Below are 22642 nucleotides of genomic sequence, written 5' to 3'. Positions count from 1 at the left end.
AGGAGTTTCTCAGGAGAAGTGCGGCATCAGGGGATTTAGCTATCACATACTCAGTTTTCCAAGGTTTCTCAAAGAGGTGGAGAAAGATGGAGTGCTTCTGCCTTGGCAGGCTGATCTCCAACTGCCTTCAAAGCAGTCCATACCCTGACAGCAAGTCAAAATCTCCTGACCACCATAAACATTGAATGCCAAATCTCTGTAAACAACTTCCCTGGCCAGCAAGGTTCCTGTTATTTATTTATCTTAAGGGATGAGACATCCAGTACAGGTCGTTTTTAAACACAAAACTCAAGTGTCTTCCCAGTGACCTTTGTTAAAAAAAAAATCCACGGAATCCTTTCAGTTTTCCAAATGAACCAATGTCCATAATTGTTAACACAAGTCCTCAAAACATTAACAAAAGCACCTTCATAACATTATTTAGCCAAAGACTCCGAGACATCTGTATACAATGCTCGAACTATGCTAATATACAATTGCCACCACTGTGGGTGAGAGATTGGTGGGGGGTTGGGGGGAGGGGGCAGGGAGACGTGGGGGAAAAGAATCCCTTGACAAGGAAGCCTGTGGCTGCTCTTGCACCAAGTCAGACAGGGAGGGCCTCCCTCCAGCCTGCCTGCCTCCAGACCCCAAAACTGGCTCCTGCCAGTGCAGGAAACTGGAGGAAAATCCCAGTTGGCCTCCTTTAATTGAAATTAATAAGGCTCTCAACGAGCCTGATCAGCTATCTGCTGCATGTAAGCAGGTAGCCCTGCCAGCCCCAATCCCACCTTCACAAAAGTGGCCCAGAGGTGGGATGAAGCAGGGTAGCCAGCATGCCAGCTGTTAGGGCTAATTTTCAGCCTCATTCATCTCCAATCGCAGCTCCGGTAGGGGCCTAAAATCCAGCTCTGGGAATTCTGTGGTGAGACACTCATCTTCTGCCTCCCCAAGATACAAGTCAGGAGTGTGATGGAATACTCTCCACTTGCGTGGATGAATGGGACTCCAAGAACACAAAAGAAGCTCAACACCATCCAGGACAAAGCAGCCTGCTTGATTGGCATTACATCCAGCCACCTTAAACATTCACTCCCTCCAGCACCAGCACATTATTGCTGCAGTATGTACCATCTACAAGATGCATTGCAGCAACTTGGCTTCTTTGACAGCACTTCACAAGCCCATAACTGCTACCGCCGAGAAGAGAAAAGGGCAGATGAATGGGATCACCTCCAAGCTCCCTCCAAGGTCTCATGCCATCCTGACTTGTAACTATATTGCTTCTTTCATTGTTACTGGGTCAAAATCCTGGAACTCCCTCTCCAATGGCAGCTTGGAAGCATCTTCACCACATTGACTGCAGCAGTTCAAGGAGGCAACTTAATATCACCTTCTCAAGGGTAATGATGGGCAATAAATGCTAGTCTTGCCAGCGATGCCTATATACCATGAATGATCAAAAAAGGGTGCTTCGCATTGCATGGGAAGAATTGCTTTCCTAGCTGGACAATGCCCTATGGGAGGGAGCAGCTTGAGCAAAAAGACACATGTCAACTTTATTTCTAGCTGTACCCCAAGGAACAAGGCTTCAACAAGCAATTCACTAGTACCAACAGCAAATTGGAGGGGGGAAAAAACAGGAACCTCTGTTAGAACAAGCAGCTGTAAATCAAGCTCCTTTTTCAGATGCTGACGATTTGGTATATTTTCAGAATTTATCAGTTTTCACTTGATTTCTAGCCACCTCTGCAGCTCAGTCAGTAATTGCCATCTTCAAGATCAAGAATACTTCTGGGTATACTGTACCAAAAAGTATTGATCAAAATAAAGTTTAAAAAGCTGATCAATAACATTCTGACTGATAACCAATAAATCCATCCAGTAAGCCAAGTAAAATCTGAGGAAAGACTGGCTAAACAGAACTGCACCATTAGCATTGAACATTTCCAGACTGACCAGCAAACTTTTAAAATTTGAAATACAAAAATAAAATTCTGAAAACCAACTCCCACTGGAACTCAATACTTCCTACTATAGCTGATCAACATCCACAAACTTCTCCCAGCTGCCTTTTAAAAAAATATATTACTGGAAGAATGTGGGTATGTCATTAACCGTGAAATCTTATGAAACAAAAATTTGCAGTTTAAAAGAATTCTCAAACATTTAAATTCCCAGCCTTTACAACATTACTTGGACCAGAAGGTGGTTCAAATAGTGTTCTGAACTTTACCTGGAAGCAGCTGAATAGTTCTCCATAAAGTAACTGTAGATTGGCATGGTCTAATGCATTAGATGTTCACAGGTACAATGTTATTCTGTTTATGCAAATACTGGCATTTCATATTAAGAAGACAACCTCTACATTTACTTAATCATGGATCTTAGTAACTTACATATCTTCAGTCCCCTGCTTCTCAACGTAGATGTAACGCTGCTGTATCTGGATCCAGACTTCAATGACTTCCACCTACAAAATCAGGGATTAACACAATAGCAATGAAATGCAAAACTTCAATGCTTGGAAGTTTATTCTACAAATATCAAATCAGTGATAAACTATACACACAATTTTAACCCTTGTTGAATTAACCTTCACAATTGTCAAAATGTACACTTTTCTACAAGGTCAGTGAAATCTCCCTTTTCAATACCCAATATAAACAAATTTAAAAAGAAGATACAAATATACAGTATTTCTTATTCTGTGCAAATGCAAAATTCTAGAGCATGCTCGTGGTACCAGTACCTCCGATGGTCTTACAAACTTGCCCCTATACACGAAGTGCCAGTGGCAAGACCTTTCTGGTCAGAATGGCAGTCACATATTTTGTACACACTGGTGTAATAAATTGGATAATTCATGTACACTTCTCCCATTATAAAGCAGTGGCAATCCACCTACTAAAATAAAACTGTGCAGGGATAATTTTCCCATTAGTTTTTTTTAAATAGATATGAACTGTCATTTTGAATTTGATATTTATAACAGCAGTTAGCAAGTCAGTTTTAAGATAATTTAGATCCATAAAAGATGAACACTCTAAAAATGAGGGGTAACAGCAATTGGTTGCTATGCACTAAAACCAGCTTTAACTGGTCCAAGCTTAGGGACATAGGAAAATAGGAGCAAGAGTAGGTCATTCAGTCCCTTGAACCTGTTCTGCCATTCAACTAGATCATGGCTAACCTTCTATCTCAACGCCGTTTTCCCGCACTATCCCCATATCCAGAAATGTATCGATCTCCTTCTTGAACAGACTCCACTGTCCTCCAGGGTACAGAATTCCAACAATTCACCACCCTCAGTGAAGAAATCTCAGTCCTAAATGGCTTACCCCTTACTCTGAGACTGTGTCCCCTGGTTCTAGAACACCCCCCAGCCAACGTGCATCTATCCTGTCGAGCCCTGTAAGAATTTTGTATGTTTCAATGAGATCCCCTCTCATTCTTCTAAACTCTACAGAATACAGGCCCAGCCTCCTCAATCTCTCCTCTCATAGGACAATCCCACCACACCAGAAATCAGTCTGGTGAACTTCATTGCACTCACTCTATGGCAAGTACATCCTTCCTTAGGTAAGGAGACCAAAACTGTAAACAATACTCCAGGTGCAGTTGCACCAAGGCTCTATACAATTCCAGCAAGACTTTTTTATTCCTGTACTCACATCCTCTTACAATAAAAGCCAACATACCATTTCCCTTCCCAATTGCTTACTGCACCTGTATGTTAGCTTTCAGTGACTCAGAGACCTGGGCATCCTTGTTGGACATCAACACTTCCCAATCTCTTACCATTTAAGAAATACTCTGCATTAGTTTTTCCTACCAAAGTGGATAACTTCATATTTTCCACGAGATTCCACCTGCCATATTCCTGCCCACTCACTTAGCCTGTCTGAATCCCCTTGAAACCGCTTTGTATCCTCCTCGCAACTCACATTCCCATCTAGTTTTGTGTCGTAGGCAAACTTGGAAATATTACATTTGGTCCCCATATCCAAATTATTGATACAGATTGTGAATAGCTGGGGCCCAATCACTGCTCCTTGTAGTACCCCAGTAGTCACAGCCTGCCAACCAGAGAATGACCCATTTATTCCTACTCTGTTTTCTGTTAACCAATTCTCAATCCATACCAGTACATGACCCTCGACTGCCATGTGCTCTAATTTTATTTACTAACCTGTTGTGTGGGACCTTATCGGAAGCCTTCTGAAAATCCAAATATACCACATCCACTGGCTCCCCCTTATCTATTCTGCTAGTTACATCCTCAAAAAACTCTAGCAGATTTGTCAAACAGGATTTCCCTTTCATCAATCCATGTTGACTCTGCCCAATCCTACAATTATTTTCTAGGTGTTCAAATATCACATCCTTTGTAATAGATTCTAGCATTTTCCCTATTCTGGATGTCAGGCTAACAAGTCTGTAGTTCCCCTTTTTCTCTCTCCCTCCTTATTTAAATTGTGCGGCTACATTTGCAAGAACTATTCCAGAATCTATAGAATTTTGGAAGGTAACCACCAATGCATCCACTATTTCTACAGCCACCTTTCACAATCTGGGATGTAGATCATCAGGTCCGGGTGATTTACCATTTTAGAAATCAGGACTTCAAACATCTTGAGCTGTGCTGAGACCTTCTTACATGAGACTACGTCGGTGTATATTTTTCTTTGAAGTTAATCTCAAATTTGTTCAATCTCTTTAAATTTTAAAGAGATTCAGGCTTTTCATTGCTGGTCTACCATTGTAAAGTAGGAAGGTGCAATTAAGCTGCAAACACTCACCAGGTAAAGCCATGACATTTCACAAAATAATTAGTCTAGATAATTTTTGCCCGAGATGTCTGCACTGCTATTTAAATTAAAGTGTACCAAACACCCGAGCCCCCATATAAACTGACTTTTGGCGTTCAATAATTGTGAAAGAATGGAGCACTTTCTGATGCAAAACGTTGAGGATATTGATCCCATGGACAAAACAAGTAGAGTTGGTAAAGAGACATATAGGAATATAATCCTTTCAACTGGACTTGAAATTCACATTTACTGGTCTGGATGAAAATCATTCACTGCAGTGTGACGTTCTTGCTCAGAACAGTGTGAACCCAAGCAAATTAAAATGCCACTTGGAGACCAAATACCTATCCTCAAAAGATAACCCACAACATTTTTTTAAACAAACACTTTCAACTGAAAGGACAAATGAAACTAGGTTTGATGGTTGTCTCTTGATTATGATATGGCAAGAATGTGCAAACTCAGGTAGGAATGCCACAAATTTTTCATCTCTGAATCACCACAATTTCTTCAACCAGCACTTGCAAGTTTTATTGCACTATTTGGCCAAACTGAGACAGGGTCAATGAACGTGACTTTTCATTACAAGAACTAACATTTTCATCATGCATGAAGTAGTAGAGCATCGCTAAAAAACCTTTAGCTATGGTGTAGCTAAGTGCCGCAAGACAATGTGACAACGTTCCCAATATTGTCTTGCTATTATGGACTGTGAAATACTGGTCCTAAAAAAGTTAATGTAATTCTGAAGCATCTGTCTCAGTTTATACAAAATGCAGTGAATATTTTTCATAAGAGGCAAAGGAATTGCAGGATTGCACCTGGGTTAAAAATGTGTTTTCAGATGACTCCTTGCAAAAGGCAAGATTGCCGTGAGTTTAAAAGGTACGATCAATGTTGCTGGTGACTTTTGTCTTGAGTGACTATTTCATGTCTTCTGATCAGTTCTGGCTCTCAATTCAGAGTTCTGATAAAAGGTCATTGACCTGAAATATTAACTCAATTTCTCTCTCCACAGATGCTGCCTGATTGAGTATTTCCAGCATTTTCTGTTTTTATTTGAGTTCCCTCAGTTGTCCCAAAGAGCTTTTGATGCATTTGCCACTCCACTAGTTTTGTTTTTCATATTTATAACTCTTCTCCATATCTCTCTCCCAGAAAAACCAGTACAATGCCCACAACAGCCACCTGGGAACAGTGACTCGTGGGATTAATCTGAATTTCTCATGCCATAATCACACCTTTTTGATTCTAATCCTCTTACCCCAACGCCCCACAAGCTGGCAAAGGAAGGCTGAAACAGCAGATTCCACATATCAAGCAAAGATACCAAGTTCCTTGTTTAAGGGTGTACAAGAACAATTTGAGGCACCCCATTTCTTTCCCTTCATTAAGCGTTTTACAATTGTCTTAGTTTCTGTTTTAGAAGACCGATCTCTGTATGCCACTTTTGTCCACTTTACGTACAATGTTGGGAATTGGTCTGAGTATGTGGGCTGAGCTACTCTGGTCGATTATGCAGACACACATAATGCTGGGCCTTTGCATTAACTTCACATGAATAGGCAATTCAACTTGACAGTAGATTTGAAAACTCAATTTTGTAAAATTTATGATGTCATTAGTTCCGTTAATGTCAAGAGAAATGCAGGCAAAGCTGTACTTCCTGTCAAGCTGCACTTCTCTAATGCAAAACCACCCAAAGGGAAGACTCACCTTACCAATAGAGTTAGGAAAGGTGCCAAAACACAGAATTATGTGGGGAAATGACTAGAGAAAATCCATTATTAAAGTATTATGTAGCAGCAGTGCATCAACAGTAGTTAAATTTAGCCTGGAAGAGAGCAGAATATGCTGCAGAAACCAAGCAAGGCACTTTGGGCATACATTTTTTCTTTTTTGGTTCAAAGTGAATGTTGCATAATTCCACACTCAATACAGCTTCCTCCAGAAATATAACCATGCCTGAATATCTCCATTGCACTTCCAACAATTTCAGTTGAAATACCCCACAATCTCCAAATATGATTCAAGCTAATCATACATACATTTACACACACACAGCACTGCCATCAAAATATGAAACCTGCAGCACTATTAGCAACTGCATCTTCAACATTTGAAAATGTTGTAAATTCTGCGTCTTTAGCATCTGTAACAGAAATCTTCTGCTCAAGTAAATTGTTTTACATCTATTAAATAACTGCTTTGTTTTATCACAAGCGAACATGAATCAATTTGAAGAGTTATTTAAAATGTAGATCACGGTTTTCATAAAATGTCCTAATACAAGACAATGTCAGCACATACAGCTATGCAGACTAGAATGTGCCAATATTTGGGATGTAACTTTAGTGCTATGTACTTACCCACTTACATATTCAACATAATTATTCAGGAAATTCCTTAGTTGACTGACTCCTCTCCAGAACTTAGATAAAATGATTTCTAATCAAGTAGAGCAGATTCACTTGTTAAAGTAAAAACTGGGAGGGAAAGGGGAAAAGAAAAGGTTCAACACAGAGATTTATTTCAGACTTGGAAAAGCAATGTATCCTCAATTAACAAACAGTAAAGGATCTCAGAAAACTGTAAAGGAAGACTAAACTGTCAAAATTGCAAAAGGTATTTCAGAAAATAGACCAATCCCCAAGACTATGAGGTAATCTCAAGCCAAATTTGCACAGCTGGGCTTTTTCAAACAATCTGGTTTCAGTTACAGGTTTAAGCTTCCCTTATGCCATTTACAAATAATTTCCATTGTGTCCAAAATTTACATCCGAGAAGCCACTTAAAAATCATACAGCAAGAGGCCGTTCAGCCCATCATGCCTGGGCCAGCTCTTTGACAGTGTTATCCAATTAGTCCCACTTCCCCGCTCCCTTTCCTCATAGCACTGAGAATTCACGTTGCAAGTATTTATCCAATTCCCTTTTGAAAGTTATTAATGAATCTATTTTCACCACCCTTTCATGCAGTGCATTCCAGATCATAACTCGCTGCCGTTATTCTTATTTCTTCATCTCCCTGTGGGTTCTTTTGCCAACTTTACAGTATTAAAGAATTACTTCCTTAATGTCATGTTGCATTGGTTTGTGATAGTTTTTTTTTTCTTGAGTATTGCAATATTTTTAGTATACTTTCTTACTCTTTCAATTCTGACTAGGTTTTTTTTTTAAATTTGAGTTTTTTTAAGTTTGGGATGATGTAGACGGTGTGTTAAAGAGCAGTGTGAAATATTAGATATGATAAGCATAATGAGAGAGCAAGTACTAGACTGTCTGACATCCTTGAAAGTGGATAAATCACCAGGGCCAGATGGACTGTATCCCAGGCTGTTAAAGGAAGCCAGGGAGGGAATAGCAGATGCAGAGGATCATCTTCAAATCCTCACTAGATATAGGTAATGTACCAGGGGATTGTCTGCAAATGTTGTACCATTGTTTAAAAAGGGTGCAAGGGATAGGCCAAATAATTATAGGCTGGTCAGTCTGACCTCGGTGGTGGGCAAATTATTAGAATCAATTCTGAGAGATAGGAGAAACTGTCACTTAGAAAAGTACAGATTAATCAGGGATAGTTAGCATGGATTTAAGGGAAGATCATGTCTTACTAACTTAATTGAATTTTGTGTGGAAGTAACAAGGAGGATTGATGAGTGTAGTGCAGAAAATATTGTCTACATGGATTTTTGTAAGGCACCTGACAAGGTCCCACATGGCAGACTGGTCAGAAAAGTAAAAGCTCATGGGATACAGGGGAATGTGGCAAGTTGGATCCAAAATTGGCTCAGTGACAGGGAACAAACTGTGATGGTCAACAGATGTTTTTGCAAATAGGTGGTGGTTTCCAGTGGTGTTCCACAGGGCTCAGAGTTGGGTCTTTTGCTATTGGTGGTATTGGGCTTAAATGTGGGAGGCATGATTGGGAAATTTGCTGATGACACAAAAATTGGCCGTGTAGTTGATGGTGAAGATGACTGCTGTGGACTCCAGAAAATCAATGGTTTGGTTGAGTGGGTGGAAAAGTGGCAAATGGAATTCAATCCAGAGAAGTGTGAGGTAATACACTGGGAAGGGAAAATAAAGCAAGGGAATACACAATAAACAGGAGGATAGAGTGGGGAAGAAGTGAGAGACCTTGGAGTGCATGTCCATAGGTCCTTGAAAGCAGCTGGACAGATAGATAAAGTGAAGGCATATGGAATGCTTTCCTTTATTAGCCGAGGTATAGAATACAAAAGCAGGGATGTAATGCTGGAACAGTATAAAACGCTGGTTAGGCCTGATACGACGGAGGCAGGGAGAGTGCATTGGTTATTCTAGTTCCACTTCTCCAAGGGTCACAACATATATTTAAACTTTCTGCCACTCACCGATATAGTCAATCATAGACTTTATTTTTATCCCAGAATAAAACACACCAACCAGGTTTCTTTAATAAACAAAATCAGATTATAAAGTCTTAACCAGTAATGAAGTAAAGCATCAACACACATTGAAATATTAAAGTTCTTTTTTAAAAAAACCTTAGCCCCTCTCTCACACACACCGGTTAACCGGAAAAAATAAAAGGAATTTTTGTTCAGAGCTCTGTTACCAGAAAAGAAAAAGACTGAATACTTGCTCATTCTTGGATGTCCTTTGTTTTGGTTTGGCAACTCAATTGCATATGGACGGCTGTCACTGGGATCTTTCTAGAACAGTTCTTTCCAGGTGATGTTGAAAATCAGTTTGGGTAGGCTTTCCAAGAAATGCAGCTACAGAGGCCTCAGATGGGACGTACAGCAGAAATGTAGCAACAGGGGTTGCAGTGCCCACATATTCGATACGCATGGTTTTTTCAAATACAGGAGGAAAGAGGAGACCGACACACCAGATATGCAGGTTGTCTTTCAGAGAGCAAGAGCGCGAGAGAGATGAGCTGGGTTTTCTTTCTTGGCATGCAAAAAAACAACCGTCTTTTTGTAACAATTCAAAGTGAAACCAAAAACATTCCAGAAGTCAAGCCTCCTGTCCTCTATAAATCTTGAGCTGTCACTTCTTTGTAAACACCTCCCCAAGTCAAAACAAGCTGCTATTTTATCTGAAAAAAGGTGCCTTCCAGTAAGGGCTTGTTTACAAGCCAAGTCCAGGAACCTTCTGGTGACTTTTTAAAAAAAAAAAATTCAGCATCTCTTCAAGCTTCCAGATAAATCAATGTGCATAATTCAACAAGTCCTTAAAAACACAGTTTACAAAAAATAGAAGTCTCGTAACAGGCCATAGTTGGAGTATTGCATACAGTCCTGGTCACATCACAGGAAGGACATAATTGCTTTGGAGAGCATACAGAGGAGATTTACAAGAATGTTGCCAGGGCTTGAAAATTGCAGCTATGAGGAAAGATAGGATAGGCTAGGGTTGTTTTCCTTAGAACAGAGGAGGCTGAAGGATGACTTAATTGAGGTATACAAAATTATGAGGGGCCTACATAGAGTAGACAGAAAGGACCTGTTCCCCCTAGTGGGAAGGTCAATTACCAGGGTGCACAGATTTAAGGTGATTGGTAGAAAGATTAAAAGGGGACAGGAGGAAAAACCTTTTCGCCCAGAAGCTGGGTGGTATCTGGAATTCACTGCCGAGATCGGTGGTGGAGGCAGAAACCCTCAACTCATTTAAAAATGTACGTGGACCTGCACCAGAAGTGCTGTAACCTGCAAGACTACAGCTCAGGTGCTGGAAGCTGGGATTAGATTGGGCAGCTAGTTTTTTCAGCTGGCGCAAGCGTGATGGGCTGTAATGGCCTCTTTCTGTACCGTAACTTTTCTATAGTTCTATGGTTCTAATTTAAGAAAAATGGCGAGGATAGGTATTCCAATTGCAACTGCTCTTGCCCTCAAGGAGCAAGCTAGAGGATCAGAAGGAATTGCTTATGAATAATTCAAGACAGGTCAACTTGCATTTGAAGTAGTATACACACACTCGCCATTAAGTATATAGCACTAAAGAATTTGCCAGAGTTACCTAGGAATGCTGATATATACCTGCAATTTTGATCAAGCGAGGCTGACTTTGAAATATGCCATCTTCTTCATGCAGCCTGCAGTCAGGAAAAATCATTCACTTGAATGCAATGGTGTGTGTGGTTGGAATGTGGAACTCACTTCCATAGTAAGTGGCCAAGGCAAACAGTCAAGATGCTTTCAAAAGGCAGACTTGCATTTATATAGTGTCTTTCATGACCAAATGTCTCAAAATGCTTTACAGTCAATGAAGTTCTTCTACAGTATCACTGTTGTAAATGTAGGAAACACAGCATCCAATTTGCAAACAGCAAGCTTCCAACAGCAATGAAATAATGACCAGATAATCTGTGTTTTTGTGACATTGATTGAGGAATAAATATTAGCCAGGACTAGAGATAATTTCCCTATTTTCTTCAAAATAGTGCCATGAGATCTTTTACATCCACGTGAAGGGGCATCAGTTTAATGTCTCACCCAGAAGCACCAACAATGCAGCACTGGCATGTCAGCCATAATTTATGTGCTCTAGTCCTGGAGTGTGAACTCAGAACCTTCTGACTCAAGAGGGAAGTGAGCGACAGCTGTCACACATTCAAAAGGAAACTAGGTGATTAAATGAGAGAAAGGGGAATAAAAAGATATGCTGAAAGGTTGAGATGAGCCTCATATGGAGCATAAATACCAGCATTCTAACAGCATCCTCTACACTGAGATGACTTCCATGCTGAAGCAGTCTGGGCCACAACTACATCATTAACTGCTCAAACACCATGGGCACTACTGCCACTTACTGTCCACATACTTTGTTGAAAAGGCAGGCAGACTTGCATTTATAAAGCACCCTTCACGACTCAGCTCATTTCAAAGCACTTTACAAGCAATTTTGAAGAGTGGTCGCTATTATACCTAATCTAGCGTGCATGCCCATTTATCTTATCTTTGGCCTCCTTGTCTCGAGAGACAATGTGTAAGTGCCTAGAAGTGGCCAGTGGTTTGTGGAACAGCGCCTGGATTGGCTATAAAGGCCAATTCTAGAGCGAGACTCTTTCACAGGCGCTGCAGATAAAATTGGTTGTCGGGGCTGTGACACAGTTGGCTCTCTCCTTATACTTCTGTCTCTTCCTGCCAACTGCCAAGTCTCTTCGACTTGCCTCTTTAGCCCCGCCTTTATAGCTGTCCGCAAGCTCTGGCGATTGCTGGCAGCTGACTCCCACGACTCGTGGTCAATGTCGCAGGACTTCATGTCGCGTTTGCAGACATCTTTAAAGCGGAGACATGGACGGCTGGTGAGTCTGAAACCATTGACGAGCTCGCTGTACAATGCGTCCTTGGGGATCCTGCCATCTTCCATGCTGCTCACATGCCCAAGACATCTCAAGCGCCGCTGGCTCAGTCGGACGTATATGTTGGGGATGTTGGCCGCTTCGAGGGCTTCTGCATTGGAGACAAGGTCCTGCCACCTGATGCCAAGGATTCTCTGGAGACAGCGAAGATGGAATGCGTTGAGACGTTGCTCTTGGCTGACATACATTGTCCAGACCTTGCTGCCATCGAGCAAGGTACGGAGGGCACAGGCTTGATACACTCGGACCTGTGTTCCGTGTCATTGCACCATTTTCCCACACCCGCTTGGCCAGTTTGGACATAGCGGATGCCTTTTCCACGTGCTTGTTTAATTCTGCATCGAGAGACAGGTTACTGGTGATAGTTGAGCCTAGGTAGGTGAACTCTTGAACCACTTCCAGAGCATGGTCGCCGATATTGATGGATGGAGCATTTCTGACGTCCTGTTCCATGAGGTTAGTTTTCGAGGCTGATGGTTAGGTCAAATTCGTTGCAGGCAGCCGCAATCCTGTTGATGAGTCTCTGCAGACACTCCTGTGTGGGATGTTAATGCAGCATCGTCAGCAAAGAGGAGTTCACTGATGAGGACTTTCTGCACTTTGGTCTTTGTTCCAAGATGGGCAAAGTTGAACAACCTGCCATCTGATCTTGTGTGGAGGAAAATTCCTTCTGAAGACTTGAACACGTGAGAGCAGCAGTGAGACGAAGATCCCAAACAGTGTAGGTGCGAGAACACAGCCCTGTTTCATGCCACTCAGGTTAGGAAAGGGGTCTGATGAGGCACCACTATGCTTAATTGTGCCTTTCATATTGTCATGGAATGAGGTGATGATACTTAGTAGCTTTGGTGGACATCCGATCTTTGCTAGTAGTCTGAAGAGACTAAGTCTGCTGACTAGGTCAAAGGCTTTGGCGAGATCTATAAAGGCAACGTAGAGGGACATCTGTTGTTTGCGGCATTTCTCCTGTAGCTGGCGAAGGGAGAACAGCACGTCAATGGTGGATCTCTGCTCGAAAGCCGCACTCTCCGCCCTCCCCCGAGTCTAAATCAAGGGAAACGATCACTGACCAACGCAAGTAAACGGACCACTGGATGGAGCACTACCTACACCTGCACTCTAGGGAAAATGATATCACTGATACCGTCCTCAATGCAGCCCAGTCTCTGCCAGTCATGGATGAGCAGGACGAACAGCAAACAAAATCGGAACTCAGTTATGCCGTTGATTCTCTAGCCAGTGGAAAAACCCCTGGAAAGGACAGCATTACCCCTGAAATAATGGAGTGCAAAGCCTGCTATACTCTCAGCACTCCATGAACTGCTTTGCCTGTGCTGGGATGAGGCAGCAGTACCACAGGATATGCGCAATGTCAATATCATCACCCTCTATCAGAACAAGGGTGACTGCAGTGGCTGCAACAACTACTGTGGGATCTCCCTGCTCAACAGAGTGGGGAAAGCCTTCGCTCGAGTCGTTTTAAACAGATTCCAGAAGCTGGCTGAGCGTGTCTACCCTGAGGCACAGTGTGGCTTTTGAGCAGAGAGATCCACCATTGACATTCCCATTTATTCAACATCTATGGCCTAAATCCGCTTTCAGAAATGAACTCCCTGGACAAAGTAAAAACTAAACTTAACCAATTTCCCTGTAAGGAAGATGTACTGAGAATGTTTTAGCCCCCTGCTTTCCCCGGTAGTCACACATGGTGCATGTCTTCTGGTACCCAAATGAATATGCTTTGAAGGTGCACTTTCTGTGAAAGAAGCCTAACTAGCAGCTCCGATTGGCTCTTTGGGATGAAAGTGGTTCTGTACCTTATGCTGGATCTCGATAATGCTACAACTGCTGAAATCCTGTTGCCTGTCTTCTGGTACAGTTTGAGTAACGTGATTCGGGGGTGGGGGGGGGGGGGGGGGCGTCAAATGCAACGTACTGAGAAACAGTTCTATCATCCATGCCGACTTCTGTTAAAACCCTTCTGCTCAGGATTCCTTCAGCAAACCCCAATTAAATTCCAGTATAATCAAAACAAGACTGATTCTGTACTTTAGAGTGTAAGAAAGGTGGGCTGCACTTCCCCACTGTAGCTACTGCACCTTATAGACCACTTTGTACACAAGTGAATGTATAAAACCATGCTCAGAAAGCAACATTTTTATAAGCCAGCCTTAAAATACGAATAGACTTGAGATGCTGGTTCTCCAGGTGGCAGTCTGTGTTTTACTGTTTGAAGATATTTCTTAACCCTGGCTACACTTTTCACCAACTCCATTCATCTTTGGCCACTTGATATACAAGTGAGTCAGCTAGCAAACTTCCCAGTGGTTTGATTTGAACAGTTGTTCACAAGTCTAGGATGCCAAAGACTATTGGGCTAAGTTTCTGATTGCTTGGCATCATTGCTTAAATCTTTTGTGCACGCCCTAATGGTCATTAAGTATGACCATACATTTTCCAACTGTTTGCTCAAAGCCTTCCAGAACAAATAGATGCTGTACTGGACTAACTGCAGTATTAATCCAAATTGAGCAAATGCAACCCAATATAGATTTTAATTTGGAAAGACTCCCAGTTTCTTTTTATTGCTCACTTGCTACTATTAGGGCAGTGCACTATAGGTGTTCACTCAATCACTAATCTGCACAAAACAGGACACTTACTGAAGTAACAGAACTTCCACTTCCGAAAGATCCTCCTATTGTGTAAACAGCTCACAAATTGCAATTTATTCTTTTTTTTGCCTTCTTCCCCTCTGACTAATTTATGTATCCTCTTCGTAGGAGTACACTGATAAAAAGACCACATCATAAAAGAGCATACCAACTTTCAGAGTACAGTGAAGGTAGCCTACTTAAGAGGCTAAAGCGATCCATTTACTTTTCTGACAACAGCAGAAGATTTGCTGCAAGGGTGGCTTTAAGTTTTGAGTGATTTTATTTCCAAAGAACTTTTCATTAAGAGATTAAACCCAGGTGAACTATCATTGTCTGCTCAAAATCAGGAAATGATCAGGAAATCATGTTGCAAAGTATCGAGCACTATATACTAATTCACTGAAATTATTGTAAAATTAGTACGTATAATGTACGGGAAAGGATACAGCATAAAATTGGTGAGAGTTGAGTACCAGCACAGATGTCATTAACTTTGTGCTTCAGATACTGGGTCAGAATTTACTGTCAAAATACCAGATAACACTGTTCACGATGTGCAAATTGCACAGTAACATCAGGAGGGCATACACGGGAAAATCCGAAATGTTGCTGTCTGAGATGCGCTGCTCCGCCATTTGCTTCGGGACTACGGTAACTCGCTGTCTGACTCACCGTTCAAGTACATTGAACGACGTGTACTTGCACAGCAGATTCAAACTAAACTTGCCACAGCAAGTTAAAGTTTATCCATTTCAGTCTAATAGCATGATAAGTCTTAATTAATGACAAACTCTCTCTCTGGCACTGAAAATTAACTGCTACATGCGTGGCGTCTCATTCATTCATCTTTTAGTTGCTGGAGACTCTCCTTTTTTAAAAAAAAAAGATAAATGTACTTTATTTCTTTGCTCCCACTTTCAAATCATTCTCGCTCTCAAACCCACCTTCTGTACCTGATTGGACACGGAATTCACTTACAGTTCCTGATTCAGAATCTGCACTTTATGTTTCACAATACTCCAATCTGATTGTCTCAGGAGACAGTGTTGCTTGCCCTATTCACACAGATCTCACTTGCCATTTAGATGGTGACATGCCACTTCAATCTTCTATCTACAGCAACTTCTAGTGCAGAGACTTGTGGAAATTAAATGGGCAACAGCAAGTCAAATAAATAGATGGCACTGTCCATTTGTCATAAATTCTGGTCCATTATGTGATTTCAATTCTGCACCCAAGATGATAAAGATGCTACATAAATGCAAGGCATAAGCACGATGTCGAAAAGTTAGGGGAAAAAATCACCTGCTCTCTGCTTGAACGATTATTCTCTACTGGAACTTCCATTTTTCACCAGCAAGAACATGGCTGTCCACATCAACATCAATCACTACAACTGGAAGCTGCACTGATACAAAATGATGCTCCAACCCACAGATCACAAGTCCATAACAGGTCATACTAGATGTTAAAGTTAATATTTAATAAGAGATGGCACTCAAAATTTGACACAAGTATAGGAAACAATTCACATTACTGCAATACCTTACACATCAAGAATGTCTCAGAGCATAACACAAAAAGGTACAGTGAATAGGAGAATAAAGGCAAAAGACAACACTTGGCAGCCAAAATCAAAGTGTTTTAAGGAAGGCTTTGCAAGTAAAATAGGGAAATGGTGAGGCAGACAGATTTTGGGAAGAAGTTTGAAAAAGACAGCCACTAGCAGTAGAGCATAAGATCAAGTAATCTGATAAAAGCCAAAAGTGGACACAGACATATACAGCTGAAAGTATCTCAGAAATAGGGTGGTGCCAGACCACAGGGGGTTTTGAACACAGGAATGTGCATGCTATCAAAACATTAGGCATGGGAAGCCAGTGGAGCTTAACATGGACAGAAGAGTCATGGTGATGGGAGGACAGGATTTTTGGTGGAGCGTTCCGGATAAATGGCAGGCCTGCAAGAAGCGCTTTGGAGAAATTTAGGCTTCAAACTATGAAGTCATAAGCTGGAATCTCAATGTCTTTGGGAGAACAGTAGGGGCAGGGGCAGGCAACATTTCATAAGGTGGAAGGAAGTTTTACTCTATTTGGTCAGGTAGCAGGACAAGAGTAATGCTGACCAGAATGCCAAAGCTTTGTACTTGCAGACTATGCTTAAAGAGGCAGCCAAGAAGACCGATGGGAGTCCAGAACCAGAAGAGGATGATTTTAATTATATCAACATTTAACCCAGAAGCTATGAATCTTCCAGGTTTCAACATTACACAGGAAGCTGGATGGGGTAATACAAGCAGTGGAATGGATAGTCAGCACGAAGCTAACTCCATGCACGTGTACGGAGCCCTACATTATCAAATATATTTCTAAAGGTTTCAACAGTAGAGTGCCAATTCACCAAAGCAACGCACTACAGAAACATTCTACTGCATTTAAACACACAACATATGAATCAAAGGCAGACTGATCAAGCCAAAACTGCTTGACCTGCGCCAAGATATCAGTGTAATCTGGGTGGCATTGAATGCAATAGCTTTCACGACTACAGAATTTTAAACACTGTGCCCATAACTACTTATGACTGAGCGTTCACGATCTTTTACCCTGGTTCAAAAGTCCATTCAGCTGAAGTAGTCCCCACTCACAAAACTGGCTATGCCATCAGGTCAACATGGAGAGTTTCTGCCAATTGCACTTGTTTGAGTTGTTTGGGGGTTGGAGAAAAGAGTAGTTTGGGGAGTTCATCACATTGCACCACATTCTCAGATGCGCACACACTTGTGGTCACATGAATCCAGCTTTATCATCTGTACCCGCACTGACTGGCAGTCAATTGAAGCCTGATCCTGTTGTGTTGCTCCTGCTGCTGCAATGACTTCAAATTTTGTTTAAAATTAGTCTGAATTCAGTCAATTATAGCAGAGCAGAACACACCTGTGTGGGTTTAATTGACTGCTGGTCACAGGTCTCATGTGCCAAGAGCAGATCAAAGCAGCTGACTGACACCAATTAAAAAGCAAGACCATTAAATCAGTCAGTTGATGATGGCTCATTTATTGGTAATCCCACCTTTCTGTGATGCTTGAACATGCCCTGTCCTGTCACAAATCAATTTTATCAATTGCACTGATTCAAGGAAGATTTTATGTTCAGGCTTATGCTAATGAGTTTGCCTGGAAACTTCGCTTTCGTAGAACTGAAATATCCAGCACATTCTACCAATTGCACCCCAGTGGCAACTAGGTGCCTGTAAGTACATAACAGAGATGAAAGCTGCATTGTGCTGTTGGGGACGAGGGTGGTGTGAAGAGAAAATGGGATTTTTCATACTATATGAAAGTTATGAGTTTCACTAATTGATCCTAGCACATTTAATGTCAATATATTCTATCTAAACATGTGGTGGTTTTGAATCACATCCTTAAATGCATGCAAATTTAAAGTGAACCAGTACCATGACTATTGGGAGGATTACTGTGAACAATTCCCAGAATTCCTAAAGGCGATGGGAACAAAATGGTTGATTACAAACCTCCCATCCCACAGCGTTATTATCGCCCCTCCTTTGCCCAATCCTTCATGGCAAAAGTAGTTGAAGCCCAGTTGGCAAATAAACTGCTGAGGGTGTTGCTGCTGCAATTAAGCGAGTAGCCAAGAGATGTGCAATATTCCTGATTGTCACCTTTAATTATCACATTTGTTGAGAGAACTGCAATGTATAACCATCATTAAGGTAGATAATAAGGCCTTAATAGAGATAATGCACAATGTACAAAATGAATAAAGGATTCTAGAATTTGGGCTCAAGCAATTCATTCATATTGTATACTAGTACGCAAATGAAACAAGGTCCACCCACGCCATAAATACAGTATATATGCTGTAACCTAATTTCATGGCTAAACCACTTTGGCTCAGCTAAAAACACAATGATATTCATGCTGTATGGAAGATACTACCACTTTTGGCATTCAGTTTTATCAAAGCACTGTTGGAACAGAAGCAAGGTAAACTTCATTAATATGCCAAACAATGTGCTTTTATTGAAACTTCAAAAAGCATATCCCACTACACAAAACACATCATTTTCTACACCAGCTGTTATTTTGGTTTCTCTCGCGAGGCTGAGTTAGACCTAAATTAGAGGCAGTTGTGTGCTCGGAGTTAATGACCCTTAGGAAATGAGCTAAAAGTGTTGATCTAATTTAGTTAAGCTAGGATCCTTCAAGCCAAAATGATTTCTATCCACTATATTAATTTGAGATGTATTAAAACCAAGGACCTAGAGATGAAATGGCACTGCTGTAGCCCACTGTAACACCATGGCCGTTTATATAGTCTAAAAGTGAACGCCTTAGTATTATAAGCAATACATTTAATGAATGTTCAGTCACCTTGTATAAACAGCCAGGGAGTTTTGAACAGAACCATAATCAAAAATTAAAATTACTCATTTGAAAATAGCTTAACTCCAACCTTGAATAATAGCCTTTAACAGGTTCCAAGGATTCATTACACATTTTCAGTATGTAAGCATTGCAGACAGTTGTGCTTAACTAACGACCTGAAGGCATGCGTCATGTACTGTTTCAAGTATGTTCACAGTGCCCTATATAAAATTATATATTCTAACACACAGTGAAGGAAATCCAGTTATAGTAGAGAGCATTTACAAAGGTCCCCTAGATGTATAATTTTACACTGATGGCAGATGGCATAAACATTACTCCAACTTATACACAATCAGTATATCATACTTCCAGAAAAAGCTGGTAAGTCAACTATAGTTGTACATGTTACTATTCAATCAGAACATTAATTCACTTTAATGCAAATACACCAATGCATTTGAAAGATTCACTAAATCGGATATCTGGAAGCCTTCCAGTAGTCTTTGGAAGTCTCAACCACTTCCTTTTTTTAAAAAAAAAGAAATCTTTAAAAATGTGTTTAAGTACAACTTGCTTTTTGTTGTCCCTTTTAACTATAATCTTAAAGTTATCTTTTAGGTGTCCAGTAATTAGGAACTAACTTTTATACTGTTGCAATACTTTTTAAAGTTTTTCCAGTCAGAATTTACAACAGTCCAACCCATCATAACCCATCCCCTGGACAAATTGCCAGATTGCTAATCTGTAAAAGGTAGACAATTCATGTCATGATGAATTTAGTTCAATGCATTTCCTCCAATTAAATACTGGGACAATTGTCAACTATCTGAGGTCGAATCAGACTGTTCACAATCTTGGTGTTACATTTGACAAATGTGTTTCCAACCACATCCCCCATCACCTAAGAGGGCCGATTTCTGCCCTGTATCAGCTCATCTGCTGCTGAAATCCTCACCTTTAGACTTGACTATTCCAATGCACTCCTGGCCGACCTCCCAGGTTTTATCCTCTGTAGACTTGAGATCATCCAAACCTCTACCCTGTCCTAACTGGCATGTCCTGTTTACCCATGCACTTTTTTTTTATATAAGAGATACAGCACTGAAACAGGCCCTTCGGCCCACCGAGTCTGTACCGACCATCAACCACCCATTTATACTAATCCTTATTATATTATATTAATCCCATTTCCCTCTCATATCCCCACCTTCTCTCAATTCCTCTACCACCTACCTATACTAGGGGCAATTTATAATGGCCAATTTACCTATCAACCTGCAAGTCTTTGGCTGTGGGAGGAAACCGGAGCACCCAGCGAAAACCCACGCGGTCAGAGGGAGAACTTGCAAACTCCACACAGGCAGTACCCAGAATCGAACACAGGTCGCTGGAGCTGTGAGGCTGTGGTGCTAACCACTGCGCCACTTACTGACCTTTATTGGCTCCCAGTTAAGCAATGTCTTGATTTTTAAAATTCGCATCCTTGTTTTCAAATACCTCCACAGCTTCACCCCTCCCTTTCTCTAATTTCCAACAGCCCTACAACCCTTAAGAGATATCTGTGTTCTTTCAATTCGGGCCTCCAGAATTCCTGATTTTAATGACTCCACCACTGGTAGACATGCCTTTGGCTGCCAACTCTGGGATTCACTCCTTATACTCAGTGCCAAATTTTGTTTGATAACACTTCTGTGAAGCGTCCTGGGACGCTTTATTTGTTAAGGCGCTACATAAATACAAGTTGTTGTGCTTCAGCTGAGTTTAACCTGTCCGGAGTACATAAAAAAATGTCAGTTTTAAACTACATCAAATCTTAAAGATCCCCTCTTGCTGTTACATTTCTCACACAGGAAGTATACAACACATGTCATGCCTTCATCACTTGAGTGACATATTTCATAAACTCAGTAGATTACCGAGATCACTTTCTGCCATTTTTGACACTTAACGAAATACGCAAGTTTGGCAAGACTTGTCCACGTTCCCCAATAGGACAAAAAAAAGTCTTAATTTTGCAATACTAGATTAATTCTGACAAAACCTACGGCCAGTCTTGCACTGTGTTTCACAAGCCTATCCACAATTCCGAAACATTTGTGTAGGCGTGCGAAACGACAACCCTTTGGCAACATTAAAGCAATCAGTTCACATACAAAAACACACGCACACTTGAAAGAGGCTTTCGGTAAAGGACTTCCCTTTTTGGGATAAATGCCATATTACGAGGCCAAACGATTTGAAAGCGATAGGGGAGTTAATAGTTTAGCATCCCAACTCGGATCCGGGTGAATGTGCATTTAAACAGTGTACAGGCTGCGAAGCAGCCGCATCCGCCCTGGCTGCTGGAGCCGCCTCGGGGGATACTTTACCACTAAGGTGGGGCTCCTGCCTCACATCAACTTGTCAACGGCAAGAACATAAATTACAGCCGAATATATGAAGCATCCGAGAAAAAAAAAGCAGAAAGGAAACAGCAACCTTAATTTAGAATAAAGAGAGACCCAGTTTTTTCCGCACTCCGGAGCGGCTGAGACATCTCAATGGATAGAAAAGTACAAGTTTCCATTTCCGCTGCTGAACTTCAAACCATCCGCGGTGTTGCCGCCGGGGCTCGGCCCAGAGAGAGCCGGTCCCAGTCACCCCTCTCCATCCTCCCCCACCCCGCCCCGGGAAACAGCAGAGGGAGAGGCGGACTGTCCGGCAGTAGTTGCGCCGCGACCGGGTGGGCCGCACTCGGTGAGCTTCAACCTCCGCCGCTTCACACACACACACACATACCGTTCCGCCATCTTCCAGCCGGCAACCGCCGCTTCTTCCGCAAACCCGCTCCCGGCCCACCGCTCTGCCTTCCCCGGCTCCCCACCCTCTGCTTCCCCTTCGCCAGCGCTCCTCCCCGGGCTCCCACTCCCCACTGCTCCCTCTCCAGGCCAAGCCCGGCCCGGCCCGGCCACTTGAAACCGGGATTTCCATCGATATTTCGGCTTCCTCTGGAGTTGGCGTGCAAACAAACTCACCGGTCGGAGGTAGGCGAAGCGATCCGAGCAGAAGACTCGGTGCAATGTTTGTGCGCGGGGCGGCCGCTGGAGTCGCTCTGAAGCCGCCTCCACTCCCGCTTCCGTCAGCACCGCCGGCGGCCGCACAGCCTGGCCTGACGTCAGGCGCAAGCGCGTTACGTCCTTCCCTCCAACTCTGTCTCCACATATTCTTCCCATCTGTTTATCTCTATTCTCGATACATAAAAACACTATTATATATTTATATATAGACAGCCGAAAGGAGTATAGAAGGAGGAGGGGTGAAATCAAACGGAAAGCCAAGAGAGAGCATGAAAGAATATTGGCAAGCAAAATCAAGGTGAACCCATAGATGTTTGATCAATACATTAAGAGTAAGAGGGTAACTAAGGAAAGAGTAGGGCCCATAAAAGACCAAAAAGGTAACCTATGTGT

The 22642-nt window shown here is 41.9% G+C and overlaps 1 protein-coding gene across 1 annotated transcript in view; it reads right to left on the bottom strand.

Moving 5' to 3' along the window:
* Positions 1–22341, bottom strand: part of LOC137379539 (ras-related protein Rap-1b) — a 92127-nt gene extending 69786 nt beyond the window's left edge. Inside the window, exons 1-2 of the mRNA XM_068050496.1 lie at positions 22208–22341; positions 2379–2452 (exon numbers count right to left, since the gene is read on the bottom strand). The gene's annotated coding sequence lies outside the window, so the exon portion shown is untranslated. The remainder of the gene's footprint in view (positions 1–2378; positions 2453–22207) is intronic.
* Between the last annotated feature and the right edge of the window lie 301 nt (positions 22342–22642).

Source organism: Heterodontus francisci, chromosome 18 (assembly GCF_036365525.1).
Source record: "Heterodontus francisci isolate sHetFra1 chromosome 18, sHetFra1.hap1, whole genome shotgun sequence".
NCBI lineage: Eukaryota > Metazoa > Chordata > Chondrichthyes > Heterodontiformes > Heterodontidae > Heterodontus > Heterodontus francisci.
The sequence above is the reverse complement of the archived record's forward strand: the minus strand, read 5'-3'. Positions and strand labels throughout refer to the sequence as shown.